Source organism: Idiotropiscis lumnitzeri, unplaced genomic scaffold, assembly GCF_059441095.1.
Source record: "Idiotropiscis lumnitzeri isolate Australia: NSW breed Sydney's pygmy pipehorse unplaced genomic scaffold, RoL_Ilum_1.0 HiC_scaffold_31, whole genome shotgun sequence".
NCBI lineage: Eukaryota > Metazoa > Chordata > Actinopteri > Syngnathiformes > Syngnathidae > Idiotropiscis > Idiotropiscis lumnitzeri.
The window spans coordinates 1,047,263-1,055,395 of NW_028283569.1; the positions used below are offsets into that span (position 1 = coordinate 1,047,263).

At 40.4% G+C, this 8,133-nt stretch overlaps 1 long non-coding RNA gene across 1 annotated transcript; it reads right to left on the reverse strand.

Annotated features, from left to right (window-relative positions):
- Positions 1-1,233: 1,233 nt before the first annotated feature.
- On the reverse strand, positions 1,234-2,533 carry LOC148315947 (uncharacterized). Its single transcript, XR_015840499.1, has 3 exons — positions 2,203-2,533; positions 1,583-1,636; positions 1,234-1,493 (listed from the first exon to the last, which is right to left on the reverse strand). It is a non-coding gene; the product is annotated as an uncharacterized LOC148315947 (long non-coding RNA).
- Positions 2,534-8,133: the final 5,600 nt, after the last annotated feature.

The window sequence follows — 8,133 nt, forward strand, 5'->3', positions numbered from 1 at the left end:
CATACACTCATTACACAGTCAACCAAGCAAAGACACAAAGCCTAGGGCAGGGGCGGGCAAACTTTTTGATTGGAGGACCACAATGGGTTCTAAAATATGACAGAGGGGCCGGACCAGGAGCAGATGGATGGAGTGTTTTGGAAACCTCACCTCATCTGAGAAAAAAAATACATTTAATTTTAAATGAAAGTGAATAAAAGCATTCCAACAATAATATTTGTCTTTGAAAACCACAGTGTTTAGAAAATAAAACATTAACAAGGTTTATTCATTAAATTTTTTTCAAGTTCGGCGGCCCGGATTAAAACTTAACGGGCCGCATGTGGCCCCCGGGCCGTAGTTTGCCCTCCCCTGGCCTAGGGCATAAACACATACATGTAATATCCAATCCGCTTATTCTCACAAGGATAGCGTGCTGGAGCCTACCCAGCTGTCAACGGACAGTAGGCGGGGCACACCCTGAAGTGGTTGCCAGCCAATCGCAGGGCACGCAAAGACGAACAACCATCTGCGCTCAAACTCACTCACAAATGCAACCTCCACACAGGAAAGCTGGGTCCCGGGATCGAACCCTGCACCTTGGGACTGCGAGCCGGATGTCCTAACCAGTCTTAACTCATTAAATACCAGCCATTTTCACTGGAGCAACCCGCTCAATCCCAGCGTTTTCCTGGGTTTTGACTAATATTGCAAGGCCCACAGAATATAGTATTCTAATGCTATATAGACATGGAGCACACCCGAAGAAAGATGAGACTCTCTTCTTTCAACAGAAAAAAATGTTTGTTCCTATCTTTTTCCATTCTTGAGCAATCGGCATTTGAAAATAGCTAAATTTCATGAAAACTCCAATCCCTGGGGAAAAAACTGAGAAAATGAGCTTTTTGTAAACTGATGCATTTTGACCATAATTTGAATTTTGACACTATTATTTATGGCTTTTATGACACCTCTAACATCTAAATAATGCATGCCTTCTATAAAATAACAAAAAAAAGCACAAAAAATGTTTTTGATAAAATAAATTTATTTGCACATAACACTAAACGACTGAACTGTTGAACTATGTACAAAAATGAAATACATCAGTGTCATACATACTTTTTTTTTGTGTGATATAAAATAAAACAGTTGCCTTGATGCAAGGGCACACAACATAGTTCACACCACATTCTTGTTTCACTCCGTTTGCCTTTGCACAAACAGACCCGACACTTTCGTTGTGGTCTGGCTTTGCTGGTCCGTGGAAAATAGGCGAGCTTGTGTTTGTCCACTGGGGTTTGTGTGAAAATAATTGTCTGGGAAGTGATTGCTGGCATCCGCGATGTGCTGCAGAAGCTCATCCGTGAGAAACAGCTGCAGGAAATCAGCTGGCTCCTCAGACTCCAAATGGGCAGCGGCATTCAGTGGTCCAGGGGTTGCTGTAAAGTCGATTTTCCTCGGTTGCCATCCAGTGTGACGCCATCCGGAACCACTGCTTCCTGATGCACAACCTGTAAATTACAGAAATACAAACAATTGGAAATATATATTTATTGCTGCATTTTATTGCTGGCGTGTGAAGTTTCATATTATAATTTACCTTTCTTTACACCAACAAGACGAGGAGGAACTTTCTTGCCGCGGGATGCACAATCTGTGAATTTTAGAAAGTATGCATGATTACCACACCATTCAGTATTGTTGTTTCCTCGTCGGGGAGGAGATGCGCTCGCGCGTAACTGCACATTTACGCGACATTTTCTGCCCGCAAGATGCATGATATGTACAATAAAAGCATGAGGGCTAAAACCACATGTTCAATGGTAACTTGCGAGCGTTTACTTCCTCGTCGGCGAGGACTTACGCTCGCGTGTAATTGTGCAATAGGCGCCCGGACGAGAAAGTCAGCGAGCAAGCTTGCGTCTAACTGCACATTTACGCGACATTTTCTGCCCGCAAGATGCATGATATGTACAATAAAAGCATGAGGGCTAAAACCACATGTTTAATGGTAACTTGCGAGCGTTTACTTCCTCGTCGGCGAGGACTTACGCTCGCGTGTAATTGTGCAATAGAGGCGGCCGGATGAGGAAGTCAGCGAGCAAGCTCGCGTCTAACTGCACATTTACGCGACATTTTCTGCCCGCAAGATGCATGATATGTACAATAAAAGCATGAGGGGTAAAACCACATGTTCAATGGTAACTTGCGAGCGCTTACCTCCTCGTTCGGGGGGATCTGGTGAGGACTCTCAGCTGCTTTGGCTATTGTCCGAAGGCAGGCGATGCAGGCCGCAAGGCACGCGCACCCTCTTTAGACGCCGTTTTGTTGTGACGACGACGAAGCGTCATCCTCTCAACCAAAGCGTCTCCATCGCCTTGATGCTTTTAGGAAGCTTTTTTTTAAAAAAAAAGCATTCCTCGATCGTCATTTGCTTGGAGGATTTCATTGCTAACGCTACTAATGCGACTGCTGCTAGTGCTGCCGATGCTGCTGCTACCCACGCTGCTCTCCACACTTATAAGTCTACCCCAGGATCCCGCCCCCCCATTTGTACCTCTGGCGCAGATTCAAGGCGGATCTTTTGCACCTCTGCCCCCTGCTGGGTGATTTTTACATGATTCACAATGCGGACAAGGCTGATTCTCAGTCAGAGGTTGCATCAGACCCTTATGTACACTATGACGTAAAAAAGACAGGAAACGTACTTATACGTCTTTGGTAGAGGGCGCCATTGCATTAAAAGACGTCTTTGTACGTCTAAGGGAGTAAATGAGTTGAACAAAGTACAGGGTCCTTCACCTGACTACAGATGATCTTCTGGGGACTTTATTTGGTTTTAATCACTTTTGGGGTCTGTATCTATGCACACTCCCTGGTTTTGCTACCTTCCCGGGTACCACATACACACTGCTTAGTTTCTCTGCCTTCGTGGGTACCACATACATATTGCTTGGTTTCTCTGCCTTCCTGGGTACGACATACACACTGCCTGGTTTTGCTACCTTCCTGGGTACCAGTCACACAAACGTCAGACGACTCAGCACATACCGACTGTCTCAGCACTACACACTTTCACTCCAAGGCAGTGCTGTGAACCAACTTACTGACAAGAGGTAGTATTTAGAATTTTAAAAAGTGCTTGAAAGGTTTTGTTCATGTAAAACCAACAGATTATGACATTATTATTATTATTTAAATCAGTATTAAACAGCATCAGCATAGGTTAAAGATATTATACAGACTATATACGATAAAAAAATACTAAACCACCCTTGCTTTTCCGTCATTTCTTGTATAAGTTAACACACAGATGTATAACATTTGTTTATACAAATATAACGATTAAAAAGTAGCTGATTAGAGTTTTAATTTTGTATTCATTAATCTGTAATAAAAATGGACATATTTTGGTTAATAAAATTAACAAGAAATAAAAGTAAAGGGTGTTCTAATACTTTTTTCAAGATTGTCCTAACATACATTTACTGTTTACAGTATATGTCTTCGGAAGAAGCGCAGCATTAGATTTTTTTTTTGTTCTCTCTCTTTGACTTCTGAATTTGAATTTCTGTCACAGATGTGCTTGAATTCTATTTTGGATGATTTGTGTTAAACTGCACAAATATTTGAAGAGCCATAGAATTCAAGAATCACACCAGTGCTGCTACTCCTCCGAACGGGTGAACGCCCTTGATTAACAACCTGCGTTGAGGTGGCTTTTGAGATTCGTGGTGTGGGAGAAAAATCTCTGAAGGCATTCTTAGACTTCAAGAGAGGGTCCACAATTTTCAAAGATTCACTTCCGTCTGAATCAGAGGCCTCACTTGTATCCGGAATATATTCATCTCCACCGTCATCTGAGTTGGAGTAATAATGCTTCTCCATTCCAAAGTCAGCCTGTTTTTTTAATCTAAAAAACAACAACAACAACGAAATATAAAGGATAGAAGGCAGGAGACCAATAAAATATATGCAATTTGCTTGTAAGATTCCCTGAAATCTATATGGGTTGTTTACCTGTATACTTTTGGTCCTCCTGAGCCTTGGGATAGTAATATGGTCTGGGTCTGAGGCACAAAGTTCAGGGGCAGGATTTGACAATGATTCGTCAGAATCTGTGTCGTTATTCCAAGGAAGATTCAGCCCATATTTTTTGTCCAAGGGAGGAGACTGGGTTGCATCAGAGTCCAAGAGAAAATTGAGAACCCATTAAATACTTAATCCCCAGAGGAATCTGCACAGAAAAAGGTCTTAATTCTATTTGAAAAAAAAAAAAACTAAAATATTGATGAATGATATTATGACAAAATAATGTCATAAAATTAGAATGATTTTAGGAAATTATTTGCAAAACCAAAACATTGTGGTACGATAATAATGCATATAATTATTCTACGCAGCTATATTTAACAAAAACACTTAATTGACCGTAACAAAAAGCTCCCGGGAGGAAAACTACATTAAATGTTTTTTTAACAGGGCAGTGAAAATATTGGAAAATAAAAAAAATAATGAATAAAATAATACGAAAAAAGAATTCAATGTGTATCGATGGACCCATATGAAATACTTACATCGCTATGTACTTATCAGCCATATCGCCCAGCCCAATATGTAACTGCAACTTCAAAACCTCGGGCCATAACAGGATTGTAACATGGGATGCATATCTTCATTCCTAAATTTGTAGATCCCGAGGAGGCTGCTCAATGGTCCTGGTAATGTAAACCTCAACCAATTCGGTCACAGCCAATGTTCTCCATCCTTGTTAAGAAGTTTTGAAATGATTTAATAGATATACTATTGCAAACTATACCAGAATTTTATACATTTTAAACTTTTGATCACAATTTTACCTATTTTCTAAAAATCTGAAGAATCCACATGCCAAATCACCTGCTGTGGACACATAGGTTCTGTTCTGACAGATAATTCAGTTACAGGTTGTGTACTTAAAGCCAATAAGAGGGCAATGCAGCAGTCGACAGCCTGACGAAAGCTTAAGTCTCCCAATGAGAGAACTGTAGTGGCTGGTAGGTTCTTAGATTGTAACATAGTAAAGACATACACTACGCATAACTGTATATCATATGATGATGAGGGAAAATATTATTAGCTACGATTTATGTCCAGATATATTAGAAAACTTGTCCAACCAGCACAGGTCTATCTAACTGTAATTTTAACATCTCAAGACACGACAGGATGACCACATGATACGCATACCTCCTTTTCAGAGTCTGTCAAACCTTGAGAAGGCTGCTTCGATGTTCTGGTGGCATCAACCTCAGCCGATTCAGTCATTGTCGGTTGTCCTCCATCCTAATGAACAAGTTGAATATTAATTTAATGAATTCAAAAAAAGAAAATGGATCAGAATTTTACACATTTTAACGAACAAGTTCACGAATGAAACAAAACCAATTACTTTAGCGCATGACAATTAATCTTCAGTAGAGATATGTTGTGACTGATATTTCAGTCACAGGTTGTCTTTTGAACGCCACCAGGGCCGCAATGGAGCACAGGACAGCCAAAAGTCTTCTTGTCGGACAGCTGTAGTGGCTGGTAGGTTCTAAGATTATAACATAGTAAAGGCACATACAACTCCTAACTGTATTTCATATGATAATGAAGGAAAAGATGATTAGCTATGATTTATGTCAACAATAAAAATGGCTCTACGGGGTCCCCACGAACGCAAACCTGACAGTTGGGTGTCAGATGGCCAACATACCTGACTCGCAATTCAACTCAACTGGACCCCACAACACAAGAAAAAGCTGAGTGAGCCTCAAACCAGACATACACATTCACTGACAAATATCCTGTGACACCAGATATATTAGAAGTCTTGTCTAATCAGCACACGTCTATCTAACTGCAATTTTAACATCTCGAGACACGACAGGATGAGCACACGATACGCATACCTCCATTTCTGAGTCTGTAAAGCCTGGAGGAGGCTGCTTCGATGTTTTAGTAGCATCATAAATTTATTGAATTAATTATATTTGAGGTTGGATTAGATTTTTACACATTTTAAGCCTTAGCCACCCAAAACAAAACATAAGCTCATGAATGAAATAAAACTAATTAATTTCGCCCATGCCAATTAATCTTCTGTAGACACGTGTTGTGACCAGTGTTGTTTTTGGCAGGCATTTTAGATTTTGTCCAAGTCATTTGGACAAAGTGCTGATTTGTTTACATCACATTTAGTCATCCCAATTCGTTATAGTTTTAGTCCAGTTTTAGTCAACGAAAACTAAAAAAAGGGTTTTAGTCCAGTTTTAATCGACGGAAACGCAAAAAAAGTTTTACCCTAGTTTTCGTCAATTTATTCACAAAGGTTTTAGTCCAAGCGGCACGGTGGCCCAACTGGTTAGCATGATGGCCTCACAATATTGAGGTCGTAGGTACGATTCTGGCTCCGGCCTTCCTGCGTGGGTTTCCTCTGGGTAATCCGGTTTCCTCCCATATTCTTAAAACATGCATGGCAAGTTGCTTGGACACTCTAATTGCCCCGAGGCATGAGTGTGAGCGTGGATGGTTGTTCGTCTATGCATGTCCTGCGATTGGCTGGACACCAATTCAGGGTGTACCTCGCCTACTGCCGAAGACAGCTGGGATAGGCTCCAACACCCCCCGCGACCCTAGTGAGGAGAAGCGGTACAGATAACGGATGGATGGATGGATGGATGGGTTTAAGTCCATTTGAGTTAAAACAAGGCATTCAAGGTTTCCACCCAATAACAAAGACTTTTGGATGGACTACTAAGGATTCTTCATTACAAACAGAAAAAAGTGGCAACAGTGGAATCAATACTCACTGCTCCAAAATAAGCAGAGAAGCAAAACATTTTGTTGGGCAACTGTTGTGGCTTTATTTCACTAAAAGCAACATAAAATAATTTATGAACCACATGCTAACAATTTTGTCTAGTCAACGAAAAAAATTCATGTACATCACGTCATGTTTTCGTCATAAAAGAACCTCGTATAGCTTGTCATCGTCATTAAAAAAGGGGCGTTAACGAAGTATTTTCGTCATAGTCATCAGTGACGAAAACAACACTGGTTGTGACTGATATTTCAGTCCCAGGTTGTCTCCTGAACACCACCAATTGGGCAAGGGCGCGCAGGAAAGCCTGGGGTCTTCTATTTTTACAGTATAGAAAGGCTAAATATCAAATTGAAACAGTGTTTTATATCATGAATATACAGGGTTGGTGCTGGTTCTGGTAGGGAAACCACAACATAAAGATGTCCTTAATTAGTCCCACAATGGGGATATTTGCAATATGGCATATGATGGCCTAACAGGGCCACCGCCCAGAAAGGAGTAACGCAGAACTTTGTAATACTGTCACTCCCTGACCAGTTCGTTGTTCCTGCAGAGCCAAACTTTGACTCAGACCCACAAATTTGAATTACAGATAGTGGACAATGGAGAACTCCCCCAGTCAGTCAGCATGTTCAACTTCCATAGAAACCTCACATACATTTATTAGATTGCCAAACTAATTGGAAACTACATCACCAGAACACCACAAGTGGGCTCTGTTATTGTACTTAAAGATGCATCTTACAAACCTGTGTTCTCCAAGGCCAGCTGGTCCATAGTCTTAAGTTATTTCTTCGCCAACATCAATGTCTCGGAGCGCAAACAGACAGAGGTGTGGTCTGTCCTCTGTTGTCATCTTCTTCATTTTACAGTTGGGGTGCATGTGGTCATCATTAACCAGTCTTCCCAGACTGCCATCTTCTTGAGCTGCATCAACACTTAAAATAGATTAAAAAAAAAAAAACAATTATTCAATCAATGTCAGAAATTAATCTTTGAGACAATCTTGTGTACACAAAACATAAAAATAGGAAATCCACAATTTTTAAATCTAAATCAAATCATACAAGAAATTTCTATTGGAATCAGACCCTATTAACAGCTTGTCTTTGAGACTTCATGATCTATATTTTCATTTGTACAGATTCAACGCATGAATAAAAGTAATTATACATTTTTGCTTAGAGAATGATTTTTCCCCTAACACTTATGGGATGAGTATGTGTTTATTTTTTTAAATAAAAACAAAAATAAGATAACATCTCAATCTTTGCCTCACCTCCAAGTTTTTTCTTGCCGGC